The sequence below is a fragment of the Ochotona curzoniae genome, unplaced genomic scaffold (genome assembly GCF_017591425.1).
Source record: "Ochotona curzoniae isolate NIBS_2020 unplaced genomic scaffold, NIBS_Ocur_1.0 contig_1888, whole genome shotgun sequence".
NCBI classification, from domain to species: Eukaryota; Metazoa; Chordata; class Mammalia; order Lagomorpha; family Ochotonidae; genus Ochotona; species Ochotona curzoniae.
Genome location: NW_024465242.1, coordinates 150,013 through 165,331, shown reverse-complemented (window position 1 = coordinate 165,331; position 15,319 = coordinate 150,013). Strand labels below are relative to the sequence as shown.

General features: G+C 47.4%; 1 pseudogene; it reads left to right on the top strand.

Moving 5' to 3' along the window:
• On the top strand, positions 1 to 778 carry LOC121149078 (annotated as a pseudogene).
• Positions 779 to 15,319: the final 14,541 nt, after the last annotated feature.

Below are 15,319 nucleotides of genomic sequence, written 5' to 3'. Positions count from 1 at the left end.
ATGCAGCGTGCTAAGGCTGGGAGCTCTCCCAGGGCCCGCCCAGCAGCAGTGGCAGAAGCAGGGGCACCTGAGTGTAGGCTGGGCAGCCAGAGAGAGCTGCGAGGTTGCACACACCATAAGAGGCCACGATGGCAAGGCCAAGCTAAAGGATCAGTGGCACCTGCACTAGGCCTCAAGCTAGCCACGCTAAGCCTGCTGCTGTGCATGAGCCTGTTGGGCCATGTGCTGTTCGCACTGCTGGTCATGAAGCGCAGGCTGCACCGCACCCCATACTGCCTGCTGTGGGGCCTGTGACTGGCAGACAGGCTGGGCATGCTCACCTGCCTCCTGGCAGTTGTGCATGCTGCACGCAGGGCTGTGGCCACCAAGGGGGCACTGCTGGGCATGCTGGCACCAGGCTGCTCTCCTTCCTGATAGCATTCTTCTACTTCCATGCTGCCTTCCTACTCCTCGGCCTGGGTGTCACCCGCTACATGGGCATGACACACCACCACTTCTAAGCTGAGCGCCTGGCTGGCTGGCCGTGTACCACCATGCTGGTGTGTGCCTCCTGGGCACTGGCACTGGCCCTGGCCTTCCTACCTTTACTGGACCAGGCGGCAACAAGGTCAATGTGCTGAGTGCCCTGGAACAACGGGCCGATGGCATCCCTGGCAGTTGGCTTCCTACACCACCCGCACTCATGGGCATCCTGGTGGCAGGGTCTGGCTGTGGCATGTACTGCCTGCTTGTGCTGGAGGAGTTCAAGACTGAGAAGTGGCTCTGCAGGATGTTCTAAACCATCATGCTGCTCTTCGTGCTTCTCTGGGGCCCCTACTTTGTGGCCAGCTACCTGCGGGTCCTGGTGAAGCCCTGCACCCCAGGCCTACCTGATGGCCTCATGGGGCTCACCTTCCTCAGGCCAGCATTAACCCTGTCTTGTGCTTCCTGTTCAACAGGGAGCTCAGGGACTCCTGTTGCACCCAGTTCCCCTGCTGTCAGAGCCCCCAGGTGGCACAGGCCCCCACCCATGGGACTTGAATGGCAGTGGGCTGTGGGGGCTCCATGACACCTGAGTGCTGGCACATTTGTAGCTCTGCCAACCTCTTTGGCCTGGGCAATGCTTCTGTCTGAATTTTCAGTTTTGAAGCTGCATTCAAGATGAACAAACACCTGCATAGAAATGCAACTGTCTCAAGGCTATCCTGAAGTCCATGGCCCTGTGGCCTTGGACCATTGCCAATCATGGCCCTTCACCCACAGGCCTCGACCATGGTCTCAGACTTTTGCCCACTCTGCAGAGCTTGACCTGGGTCTCCAACATCAGCAGTCTGTGAACTCCAGCTGCCAGACACAGACTGGCCTGCTCTTCTTCATCAAGTCGCTGTCACTGCCTGCAGCAGGTGGGTGTTGCTGAGCAGATCCAGGACAGGGACAGGGGAGGTGCATGGGGTGTTATTGAGGCTCCAGGAACTGAGACAAAAGAACACCAAATACAGATGATTGGATTGTTGGATGTTACAAGTGTAACAAGTGCTGCATGGTTTGCACAGCAAGCTCAGCAGATGACCTACCTTGGGTCTGTAATCCTGCATCCTATGTGTTACTGCAGCCTAGTACCATAGTACTTAGTAAACTGTTTCATGAAACACACAGTTGTCACAAATCCTTCCTCTTTTCCTGTATACTATTTGGTGTGGTTTCAATTTTGTACTCTGGCATTAAAGTGGTCTGAGGTCTTGAATTTCTTTTTCATAATGTGTATACTTTTGTTATAGCATGAGAGGGAAGAGGGGAATCCACACCCAGCTTTCCTCCCAACCTGCTCAGCACTGGAGATGGGGATGCCACCCAAAGTCCCTGATGTGGGGCACGCCTCAAGGGTTCTACTCAAGTGGTTTTGATTGCTTTGGAGTGCTGTCAATCTTGCAGGTTCAGGGATGAAGAAATCTTTCCAAGGTCTCTTGGTTGACATAGTCCACCTCTGAGTCTCTGTTGACAAGGAAATATTTCAACCTCCTTAATTTAGGCATTTCAGTGAAGTCTACTGGATCCCTGGAGGGCTTCAGCCCTCAGGGCCTTCCCTCTTGGCTATGTTTTATTACTACTATTACTACATTTTTATTTATACTTTGACAAGTTACAAGCCCTGAAAATACCTGGCTGATGATGGTGTGCATTCCCATGCACCTGCTGTCTTACAGACACCTGAGCAGCCCTGCCGCTCCTTCTGTGGAGTACAGCCAGGAGTTTCCTCATCAGAAGGGGTAGCCAGTTGTCTTCATTAGTTTAGGTGGCCCCCTTTATAACCACTGCCTCTTTTGTTCTTTCTGGAAATTCTTTTAAAAACTTCAAGGGCATTTCTGTTTTGGTGACAATTTGCACAGACCGTAGCTGTTTCAGTGGTAAGCAAGAAACTGTGATTGATTATTTATTAATCACTTCTTGCCCCTTAGCATTTATAAGATCCCCATCTGCCCAGAATGGTCCCAAAGTGTGTCCTACTCCCCCAGATGATCTGGAGTCTGTGTAAACTGTCCTCTCTTGTTCCTCAAGAAATTAGTGGAGGGTATGCAATCCCCAGGTCAGAGCAGACCAGTTGCTGTGTAATCTGTCCCTCCCCCCTCCTGAGTGGCTATTAGCATCAGGAAGTATGTGACACTGTCTTTGTCCTTCTGCTGCTCCTGCTGCACCACCCCAGTCTCACTTTCTCATGGGAAGGAGCTTCTGTCACAGCTAGCCTGCTGTGCTCTGATTCTTTCTAGGGTCTCAACCAGCATGGGCATATAGGGACAGCTTGACACTTTCCCCCTTGAGTAAAATTCCATTGTTGGGGCCAGCACAATGGTGAATCCTCCAGCTGTGGTACTGGTTTCAGGCCCAGCTAAGTCACTTCTCATCAGCTCTCTGCTACTGGTCTTGGAAAACAGCAAAAGATGGCCCAAGCTCTTGGGCCCCTGCACCCACGTGGGAGGTCTAGAAGATGCTCCTGGCTCCCTGCTTCAGCCTGGCCTGGCTCTGGGAGTTGTGGCCATTTGGGGAGTTTACCTCTGACTCTTTCAAGGAAATAAGAAAATCTTTTAAAAAAGAAATTCAGCTTTTGTGAGGACTAAATCACCCCTTCCAAAGCATGGCCTCATCTTTTAGGATTCTTCTTTTGTTTCTGGTTTGAGATGTTTCTGAACTGATGTGTGGTATCACTGAGAGTGCTCACCCAAGGTTCACTTTTGCTTTGTCCATCCAGTAAGGCAATTGCTTTTGCAGATCAGGATATGCTTTGGAGGCAGGGTTAGAATGTGTTGATGCAAAAGTTACTGGCTGTCCTGTCCCTTTTCTGTGAAGACTCCAAGAGTAGCAGCCTGATGCACTGTGACCAAAAAGGCAGGTGTCTTTAGCAGTGAATGAGGGACCAGGAACCTGACTGTAGTGGAGGCATGTTTGAATATGTCTGCTGCCTGAATCTCCCCTGTGTATTGTTGGGAAGGCTTGGGGCTTTTTCTGGTATGAGGTAAAGAACCTTGGTTTGTTTGTTTTAGTGTGTGTATCTTGAGAATGTTGGTACTCTGTTAGGCCTAATAACATTCATAGCTCCAATTTGGTTTTAGGCAAAGTTAGATGTGCAATAACTGATATTCTCTCAGCACTGATCCATTAGCACATTCGCTCACTGATGAGCTGTCCTGGATATTTTTCCTCCCTTAGTATAACTTGAAGCTTATGTTTTGAAGCCTGCATTCTCCCAATCTGCAAAATCCAAGTCAAGCAGACCCATAGTGGGTGACCGATGCATTCAACTACTTCCTGCCGGAGATGACAGATCAGACTGAGAGGTCATCCACGCAGTGTATTAGTTGGAACTCAGGCACAGAGTGACAGCAGCTTACCTGCTTAAAATATTCCTTTAAAATTTGGCCACGTAAGTTGGATGGCTCAGTTACCTTGTGCTTAATGCCATCTGTCAGGCTTGGTGTTGTCTGTCCAACTGATGGTCTTCCTATTTGCAGTGCAAGAGGTCTCCGCTCTCTGGGTTTAGCAGATAGGTCTAGTAAGCAATTCTCAAGTCAGTCACGCTAAGCTATTTTCAATCAGCAGGAGTCACTGAGCAGGGTGCAGGAGGGGGTGCCACAGGGTCACAAGCCTATATGATTTGCTTGACAAACGTCAAATCCTGTATTAACTTATAAGATCCATCAAGTGTCCTTACTGGAAGAAAGTAAGTATTGTATGAGACATACAATTGTATGTTGACAGTTGCATTGAGGCCATCAGGTTAGATTCCCTTTGCTTTGTCTCTTATGGACTATTTCCTCGATCATTGAATTTTCAGAGGCATAATTTTTAGCCCTCTTTCACTTATCCTGAGAGATCAATATGTTTTCCTTTCCTCTTAAGGAAATTCACCAGGACTACCGGTTGTGCATCATCTACGTCAAGTTCCAATCCTCATTTAATAACTAGATGTTTCAAACAAGGTTGTTGTCTGCCTCTGGAACTTATAGGAAAGGTCATTTTACTTGCCCTAACACTAATTTAATCTTTGCATCTTCAAATATTGGGACCTGAAATCTTTCCCATTTTACCTTAACATTATAGGTTCAGGCCACCTTGGGATTCACAGGATTATGACATCTTTTGATTAGTATATCATTTGCTCCAAATTGCTATGTTCTCTTTAATGCTCCTCAATCGAGGAGGAAGCTTGAGATTCAACACAAAGTTCTGAGCCCTACTTTTTGCATTTCTTTTGTCCTTGGAATATGGAGGCAAGGGAGGTAGGGGTCAGTTTTGAAACTCATCAGCAGACTCACAATCTCTGCAGGCATGCTCTTCTGCAGAGGCGGGCTCCAGATCAGTTCCTACTGCTTTAGATGTTTCAGAATCTGCCCGCAGGGTGTTAGGTTTCATAATAATCAATGAACAGACTGTCCAAACTTTGGTGTCATTTATCCATGCTGTTGGACTCTTAAAGCCAGCAATGTTTTTCTGCCACACCTTAGAGTTTAACACACATTTGTCAGTTGGCTGAAACTGCTGACAGTGCTCACTTACAAGTGAAAAGAGTTCCTCATAAGTATGGTGAGAGGTTTTTACTCTGAGCCCCTCAAAAGCCCCTATAAAATGTCTATGTCTGTTCTCTGACTGCAGGTGAGTTTCCCATGGTTTGCCAAGAGTCACTTACTTTGAGCATTCAAACTGTAGTCTCAAGAGTCTCCTGATTTTTCCTCCAGTAGCTTCTTGGTTTTCCTCTGCTGCTAGAGCCTCATATTCAGGTGCAAAATGTTGTAAATCAGAATGCAGAGTCTTCAACATTTCAGGGAAAGTGGAATTATTATGAAGCAGTGTGGCAGCTATCTCACAGGAGAGTGCACAAAAAGCAATGAAAAACAAGGTTATAGTTACAGTGAATACACCAAACATCATGCTGTGTGCACAAGAGTTGGCTGAACGTCATGCCACCTGCACAACAGCAGGGTGGTCACTGGAAGCAATCTGTTCATTCTAAAAGCAAGAATATCTCTGCAGACCAAGCAAAACTGAATGAGGTCAGCATGCCTTAGAACAGGAAGTAACATTAGACAGGCCAAAGGCTCTCAGCCGGGCAAAAGGCTCACCTGAACTGGCACTTTTGCCGAGTTCATGGTTGGTCCTGTTGCTGTTGTCTGTCTTAGCTGATTAAATATCAATAAATACTAGTATCTGTCATAAAGTTAATAAATGTGCAATATCATTTGCACATGTGAAATGGTACACTGTTACACACAAAATGAAACTTTCAGATTCTGCAAGGATTGACAGGTTAATACCTTTTCTGAGACAACAGTACTGAAACATTTTTAAGGCCAGAGATAATTCAGTGCTTGAGACAAATGCCAGACGTTATATAATGGACCAAGACCAATGTAGGCTTCTGTCTCAAAAACTAAACATCTGTGCAGCATACTCCAGTGAACATGCTTCAAAACATGGTCACAAGGTCACAAGGTTTGCATTTATTTATTTTTTTTTGAAATTTTTTTTTATTATTATATTTTATTACATTGCATCATGAGACACAGTTTTACAGGCACTGGGATTCCCCCCTCCCCTCCCCAAAACCCGCTCCCCCCCCATGGTGGATTCTTCCATCTTGTTTAGAGCCTTACAATTTTACAATTCTTTGATGTAGATCAGAAGCAGTCTACTCATATTGATTATTGATTCCTTGATTACTTCACAATATCTTATTGCATGAGATACAGGTTGTTTGGGGTTGAAATAATATTACTGTTTCAGATTGACATCAATTCATAACAACCACATCAACAACAACACCAACAACATCGACAACAAAGTATATCACCCTGAAAAAAAGTAACACCACTGAATAGCCAACACAGGTTTGCATTTATTTTAAAGGTCATCTAAAAACTGCACTTTGGTTCCAAAAGCATTAATTTCAGTAGTGATTCTGCAGGAAGATAAACTTTTATCCATAGAGAATCAGGCTACGATGTCTAGTTTTATATATATATTCTACTGAAGTTTTACTCTTCCACAACGTTTTGAATTTTTCAACATAATGATGTACAAAAATAATCTGATGATGGCCTCAGTCAATGAATGCAGCTTATTTTCATGACATGCTGTTTTTGAGTTGCAGCCATAATACTAACTTGAATGTCCTCATTTTCCTGTGCCAGTCAAGAGGTGTCTGCTCAAGAAAATGCCCACTCCAAAGGATGTGATGGATATGGAGGCTGCTGCAAGACTACAGTGTGATCTTCCCAGAGAGTGTGAACAGCCACAAGGAGCCTGTGACAGGGCAATATGTGACGACTGTGGAGCCACCCAGTCTGTGACCAGAGCATGGTGAGACAACTGTGGAGCCAGCATCCTATGAAAATTCTTTGTGCACAGGTTGGTGCATGGTGCTTCAGATCTACTATTCCAAATTCATTTTTTAAAGATTCATTTTTATTACTTTTTTATTGGAAAGGCAGATATACAGAGAGGAGGAAAGACAGAGAGGAAAATCTTCTGTCCGATGTTTCACTCCCCAAGTGAGATCAATGGCCGATGCTATGCCAATCCAAAGCCAGGATCCAGGAACTTCTTCTGGGTCTCCCATGCGGGTGCAGGGTCCCAAGGATTTGGGCCGTCCTTGAGTGCTTTCCCAGGCCACAAGCAGGAAGCTGGATGGGAAGTGGAGCTGCCAGAATTAGAACTGTCACCCATATGGGATCCCGGCACATTGAAGGATGTCGGGGTCCCTTGGCCAGCAAGTCAAACCTAGACACTCATTGTCTTTTTGGAACCTTTATTGTAGAGATGACACAGCAAAACGGGTGCGCAGCGGCTGCACGGCAGCCACACCTCGAGGTGCTCAGCAGCTACATCTTGGCGAAGTGTGCTCTCTCCCTCTCGCTCTCTCTCTCTCTCATTTCTCTGGCTCCCTTATATTGGGTAACACAGCCAATCAGCATAAAGGTCACCTCTGCCCGCAGTGAGCAGGTCAATCCTCACACAGATCATGCACTGTCCACGTGCCATCCACGCACCCCTGGGCCAATCACAGCAGACTTCCTGAGACTTGTTTTTTCTACCAGAGCAGGAAGCAGCAGTTCGGCGCCCGTCCATCTAGGGTGTGGGCTGCAGGCTCTCTACAGCTCCCCACAGCTCCCCCTTTTTGTTTTGTTAATCACGAGACCGTGCCTGTCTTAGGTGTTCTGGAGTAGGCTCTCCTTACCCGTCATCAGCTAACCACCTGGCTCGTGGCGCCTGGCTTAGGTTGGTAGAGCCTTACTGGATACTTACCTGTCTTTGACTACCAGTCCATTATGTTAAGCCATACCTCAGGGGATTCTTGTCTAGTCAAGGCCATGACAACCTGCACTAACAGTGCCTGTTGCTGCTGCTACTGCTGAATGCATCTGCATAGAGTGCGAATGGCCAGGCTATCAAATCATCACAAACATGCATAGGCCAATCATTCCAGCCCACTGCTTAGCAATGGATAAACCTTTTAACAACCAATTAGTCCATGGTTCCACAGAAACAATTTCCACCTCAGTAGCATTAATGGTAAGAGTTTGTGTCTGCAATTCGGCACTCAAATTATCAAACTGAACAGACATTGGATATGATAAATGGTACATAAAGCCCAAACATTCCAAGGTCTGGATGTTACTCATTGTACTGGGTCCTCATAAGAAAAATTGTATCCCGAGAAGGTGTCATTGGTATACGTCAGAAACAGATTGGACTAGTTCAGGCTAGGAGACACCCTACAGGGGGTGACAGTGCTCTGGCAGCCAGTCCACTCTGGCGGTCATGACCATTGGTCCATACAATGAGGGAGGAGCTGACAAACTCCAGTCAAGGAATGGTTCCCGCATTGTGAGTGTGGGCAAAAAAGCAGGGTACCTGACCCGTCAGGAGATGTGCCCATCCTCCTTAGCTGTTCCCCTGAAATCGTCCAATGGTCTGGTTCGCCAATAGGATGCACAGTCTGGTCCCATTTGCCCATGGCCAGCTTTGAAAGCAAACCGATCCGTGCAATTGGATTGTCCAGTTCGTGGATGGCACTGTGGTGTTGTCCAGGGGTGCGACCGGTAGTCCAATACTCGTGTTGGTGTTGAAGAATGGGGGCAGCATTGATGAACTATTGGTCATCAGTAATGGCACTGGCCATGCCTTCACGATTGCCCATAGTTGAAGCTGTTGGCTCAGTGTTCCGGGAGGCAGCAGCGTTACCAGCAGGATCACCGACCCGAGCGTCCAGGGCTTCATCTTGGATCTCGTCTTGCACAGAGGTCCTCACCACTCTCGTTAGGCGCTCTGGTATCCACACAGGGACCTCTGAATCCTGCGGAGAAACACAAACTGCACCTCGCATCCACCTCAACACCGGATGCGGGCCCTTCCACTGTTTAGTTAACACATCCTTCCATATCACTTGTTCCTGAGTAATGCTACAACCCAGGGTGTGGCATTCAGCAGCGGACCGGCCATTCAAATTTAACATCAAAAAATTATGCGAAGGCATGCAAACAGTGTAAGATAACATTCTGCACGTTATCCCCTGTATGGGTCAAGGCGAACAGGACCCCTGAGCAAGTATCAACAGAGACATGAACAAAGGATAAATGACCAAAGCTGGGAATATGTGTAACATCCATCTGCCACACGATTGGGTAAGAAACCAGGCGGATTCACACCAACATGAGGTTGAGGAAGAAAAGGAGCACAAGATTGACATTCTCTAACTATAGACCAAGCTGTCTCCCGAGCGATAGAAAAACACTTCATTAGTGTGCGGGCACTAACATGCCAGCGCTGATGGAAACCCTGGGCTTCTTCTTCCACCGAAAGTGCCAATAAAAACTGAGAAGCAGCATCAGCCATAGCATTGCCCTGGGCCAGGGGCCCAGGTAGAGCGGAATGGGCATGAATAAAACCAATATAGAGGGGATTTTTTTGAGACAACAAAAGCTGTCGAACTTGGAACAGAGCTTCATGGATGGTGGAGCATGGTAAAATATATTCCACCAGCTCCAAGTGCTTCAAAGCATTCACCACATAGAGGCTATCAGACAAAAGATTCAATGATTCTTTCCTGACTTTATCCACTAGGCAGGATCTAACGAGCGTCCAGAACCCTACGGTCCGGTGGTAGGGGTTTATGCTGATCCGCTTGGGATAAGTCTCTACCTAAATGCTCCCACTGCAGCAGCGTTAGGAGTCGCTCCTCTTGAAACCAGGGAGTGTGCCACTGTGCTGTCTGCAAAAATGAAAGTACAGTCTGCGCCTTTACCGGCTTTCCATTCTTCTTCAGTATCTTCTGCAGTAACTCTGCATGTGTACTGAAGAAGTTGAATTCCCCATATTGTCACCACTTCCGGTGAGCTTACTCTCGTCGCTATCCCGCGAACCTAGTGCACCCTTCCGGCTCAAGGCGGCTCCCTGAGTCTCTGCTCAGCTCCATTTCACACTCCCCGCTTCTGCGGCTCCCTGAGTTTCTGCTCAGCTCCGTTTCACACTCCCCGCTTCTGCGGCTCCCTGGGCTCTTATCACCAGCTACAGCTTACCTGTATTTACACTTACCTATCCAAGTCATGGCACCAGATGTCGGGTTCCCTTGGCCAGCAAGTCAAACCCAGACACTCGTTGTCTTTGTGGAACCTTTATTGTAGAGATGACACAGCAAAACCAGTGTGCAGCGGCTGCACGGCAGCCACACCTCGAGGTGCTCAGCAGCTACATCTTGGCGAAGTGCGCTCTCTCCCTCTCGCTCTCTCTCTCTCTCATTTCTCTGGCTCCCTTATATTGGGTAACACAGCCAGTCAGCATAAAGGTCACCTGTGCATGCAGCGGGCAGGCCAATCATCACACAGATCATGCACTGTCCACGTGCCATCCACGCACCCCTGGGCCAATCACAGCAGACTTCCTGAGACTTGTTTTTTCTACCAGAGCAGGAAGCAGCAGTTCGGCGCCCGTCCATCTAGGGTGTGGGCTGCAGGCTCTCTACAGCTCCTCACAGAAGGTGAGGACTTTAGCCGCTAGGCCACACCACTGGGCCCCCAAATTCATTTTTTTAAGCCCCAGTGAGAAAGTATTTATCTTCACCACTGCAATGGCTCTCAGTTACAAAGGTTGCATGCACATATTATGTCTTTTGTCTGTAAAGTGTTATTATTATATTACATGATCAGAACTGAGACCTGAAGGTGTGAACATCTGATCAAGTGCCACAGTTCCTAAGTGTTCAAGATGCAGTTTGAACAAACATATCCTCATTGTTTAGTCCCAACTTGTTCCCACACCCTCACATGCAGCTAATTAAAGAAACTGAGTGTGGTTTAAGAGTTGGAACTCAAGTTCTTAGTGTCAAGTCTCCATTCTCTGAGAGACCAAGGACATCATGATAGAGGGAGTCCCGAGATAGAACATTCTTTAGTAACGAAGAGGGTCTCTGTAGGAAATAGTTAGGCTTACTGCTTGTACCAGATAAAACACTTTTGTTTACTGCACGTGAAATAGCACAATTTCTCCTAGGTTTGAATATCTGAAGTTGTAAGACAGGGTAGCTGAGTCAGAATGTTTCTAGTGTTCCTTGTTTAGGAGAAATGTTGGGGCCACTCATAAAGTGACGGGTATGGCAGGACTTGGTAGAGTGAACTACTGGGCTGCCTACATGAGGTATTCCCAAGGTGTGCTGTGGGCAGCGTCAGTCCCAGTGAGATGCTGGGTTTCCTGCATGATGTGCTCCTAAGGCGTGATGTGGGGCAGCATCAGGCCTTGCTGCAGAAGCTTCATTTCCTTATACCTGTCTCATACCCTTAGGCTGATTTCTGTCTTACCTAAAATTGTATATGCAACTTCATGAATGTGTGTATCAGATTATGCCCCTTTTTCTGTTTGAGTTACAGAGCTAGATGAGAGAGAGCTGCTGTGTGCTGGCCCACACCCCAAATCCTCACAGTAGCTGAGGCTGAGTGAAGAGCCACACCTGGGCTCCCTGTTGTTTTGGGGGCCTGATCGTCTGGCCCTTCACTTGTTGCCTCTCCAGGTCTTCCTCAGCAGTGAACTGGAAGCAGGGTTGAGCATCGGCTCAGACTGTTACTTGGATGGGATGCAGTGCTCCAAGTATTGTCTTAACCACTAGGTCAGATGATTGATTCACTGTTTGTTAGTAAAATGAGAGTAGATTTTCATTGAGGTTGTGATTCATCTTGGTGAGATATCCTAAATTCATTAATTGGATTGCCTTATAAAAGTATGATACTTTGCTGCCAGTGCCGTGGTGTAGCAGACTAAGCTTTCCTCTGCCACTAGCATCCCATGCAGGCTCTGGTTAAGTCCTGGTAGCTCTACTTCCATGAGAGTTTCCTGCTAACATACTTGGGAAAGCAGCAGAAGACAGCTCAAGTGCCTGGGACCCTGCACACATGTGGGATACTCACATGCAGCTCCTGGCTCCTGGCTTCAACTGACCCAGCACCAGCCATGTGACTCTGGGGAGTGCACCAGCAGATCAAAGATCTCCCTCTCACTCTGTCTCCTTCTCTCTTTCTGTAACTCTAATATCTTTCAAATAAAAATAATAAAATTAAAAAGAAATATGGTATATGAAAATGTATAATATATAACAATAATTTGTTTAAAATTTTTAGAGTTGAACAAAGACACATTATGTCTTGGCATTTTTTATTAAAAGGTACTTTTGTTTGGAAGGGAGAGAGATCATTCCAACTCACTTTTTACTACTTAAGGAACACAGTGCCTGGGCTGGCCCTGAGACAGAAGCCTGTAAGGCAGGCCAGGTCCTCCATGTAGGAGGAGTGATGCAGCTTCTGCCACAATCACCCTCTGCTCCTCATGGTGTGCAGCAGGTGGGAAACTGGAGTCAAGGGTAAGGCCAGTCCTTGAATACCAGCAGTCTGCTATGCAATGTGAGCGGCCAAGGCTATGCCTGAAGGCTAAGCTAAAAATCTACTTTGGAAAACTCTTTTAATTGGAAAGTTTGGATAGTTTTCAGTAATTTATATAAGAATGTTATTTTCACAGCCAAGACAATTTAATTAAGCATGAATGAATTCCCAGAGGATGGCCAGCTGGTGGTGTGCAGACAGAGTGAACACAGGGTCCTGGTCCCTGGGGCCAAGGTGGCTGGGCAGAAATGCGAGCATGGAGTGCGAGCAATACAAGTCATGGGCTAGAGGATCTCTCAGGAGGCTGCAGTGGGTTTCGGGCCTATGTACACAAGGGACTAGCAGAAACCACTTTAAGTATCCTTTGTAGGGCAGGTTTGGAAGAGGCATATTCTTTTAAGCTTTCTTTACTTTGGAAGAATTTTATTTTGTTTTCAAACAAAGAGGAAAACTTTGCTGGGTACATTATCCTGGGACGACAATTTTTTTTTTTTTTTTTTTTTTAGAATCTGGAATATGTTACCTCATTCTCTTCTGACCTGTAGTTTCCTGTGAGAGGTCTGCTGTGAATTTAACCAGCATTTTTTTTTATGTGTCAGTTTTTTTCACATTTAAATGTAAAGATGTTTTTCCTTATGTTCAATTGAAGAGAGCTAGATTATCTTGTGTCGTGGTGAAGATCACTTTTGGTGAAGCCTGTTGGGAGATCTGTGCCCCTCCTGGATGTTGTTTCATAAATCTATCTACAAATTAGGCAAATTTTGCCTTACTATTTTATTTAATACATTTTTTAAGATTTATTTCTGTATTGGAAAGTCAGATATACAGAGAGGAAGACAGACAGAGAGGAATATTTCCCATCTGATGATTCACTCCCCAAGTGAGCACAACGGCTGATGCTATGCTGATCTGAAGCCAGGATCCAGGAACTTCTTCTGGGTCTCCCATATGGGAACAGTGTCCCAAGGCTTTGGGCCATCCTTGGCTGCTTTCCCAGCCACAAACAGAAAGCTGGAGGGGAAGTAGAGCTGCTGGGATTAGAACCCGCACCCATATGGGATCCCCGGCGCGTTCAAGGTGAGGAATTTAGCCGCTAGGCCATGCCACCAGGCCCTGTTTTATACATTTTTAAACCCAGCTTCTCCTTCTGCATCTTCTGGGACTCCCATAACTCCCACCTCCAGCTGTGGCCTCGTGTCCATCTTGGCCTTTTAACAGTGTCTTTCAATTCTTGAGTATGTGTTTTAGCTTCACCCAGCTCTGCTTCCAGCTTTTTGTTTGTTTTTTCCCCAGGTGACAGGAAATAGCTTCCAATTCAGAGATCTTTCGTCTGCTTCCTTCGTTCTGTTTTGGAGACTCTTCCTTTTCACTCTCTGTCAATATCAGTGTATTGTTTTTATTTCCTCTCTGCTTTCTTTATTTACCTTTGGGTGACCAAGTACCTCCTCTCCCCTCCCCCCAAGAATGTACTGATAAGTCAGATTTATCCAGGTCACAGCAGATGCATGGTCACTCACTACCACGACACTCTTCTCCCAATCCAAACCATAAGCAGAGAGTTTGATCAGAAGTGGAGCATCCAGGACATGGACCTTCTCTCCCCCAGTCACGAAGCATAAAAACATACTGTTCATGGCCAGGGCTGACCTGGGGCACAAGGTGGGAGGACTTTTGGTCTGACTCCATGGAGCTGGCACTTGAGGCTGAGCCATGCCATCTGGTGTTACATGCACTGAAACAGAATGTTAACATTTCACCAGTGACAGTCACAGCAGCGTTTGATTATAAATGAAAGGCAAGGCGACCGATCTGCCGGCCGGGACCAGCACCCCTTGCCAAAGTGCAGCAATCCAGAAACAGCCTGCAAGGGGAGGGAGGAAATGACACACATTTCCCTGCCTGTCTCGGATTCATCACCTGGCTGCATCTAGTGGGCTGTCCCTTTGTTCCTTGGTGCTGGCTGTTGGGCTGCCCCTGGTGGCAGCCTTGCTGTAGCTGTAGAATGCTCCTGAGCCTGCAAAGGGAAGCAAGTGGGTGGAGAGCTTGGTGCAGGGTGTGACAAAGTCCCAAGCTGCAGGCAGGAGAGTCCCTGCCCTGCTGCTGGTTGGAGATTGGGCCTGGAGGCTTGCACGTGAGCAGGCAGGCAGCAGCAGGGGTGGGTAGGTACTAGTCAGCTTGTTCCTGAATGTAACCAGGCTTGAGTACCTCTAGAGTGCATGGGGTTGACCAGCACACTCCTTATCACTGCCACCATATTAGAGGACCGGTTGGGGCTGTTGACCATAGTGTAAGGCTTGGCAATTCCTGTCGCTGCTTAATGAACCTGTGGAACTCATTCCTTCTTGCTGCCCCCCCATTGGGGAACCATCAAATGTGTTTGTTTTTCACACTCCTGGGGCCGACCAGGTGGCCACAGGAGCATGCCCTGTCACAGATGGGTGTGTTTCTGGGGATTTGTGACTGGGCCCCTTATCTGAGGGCGGCTGTGTTCCCATTGTCCCCTGGAAGGACATTTCTTCACCTGCAGTTGCCATTCTGAACCTGCAGGAAGATGCTGACACATAGTCTCCTGGAGACTGTTACTAGAAGAGCTGGACCCCTGGATGTGCATCTGGGGAACAGGGGAAGCATAATGGGCTGCTGGCGGCCTGGTGCTGCACTGTCTCCCTTGCCCATTCGCTGACCTGCCTGCCTGCCTGGGTTCGTGCAGCAGCTTTGCTGAATGTCCCAGTTTAGCCCTGCGATTGTGCTGCCATCTCTGGCTTATGGTTTGTCCCAAGAGTAGCAGGGGTGAGGCCTGGCACTGGATCCTATACTCATGTTTGCTCTCGGCTGCAAGCTGTCCATTCCGTAGCGGTGGCCGACAGTACCCCCTCAGAACTGTGAGACTGAGCTGCTTCTTCTGTCTTGTGGGTTCCTTTTTCCCC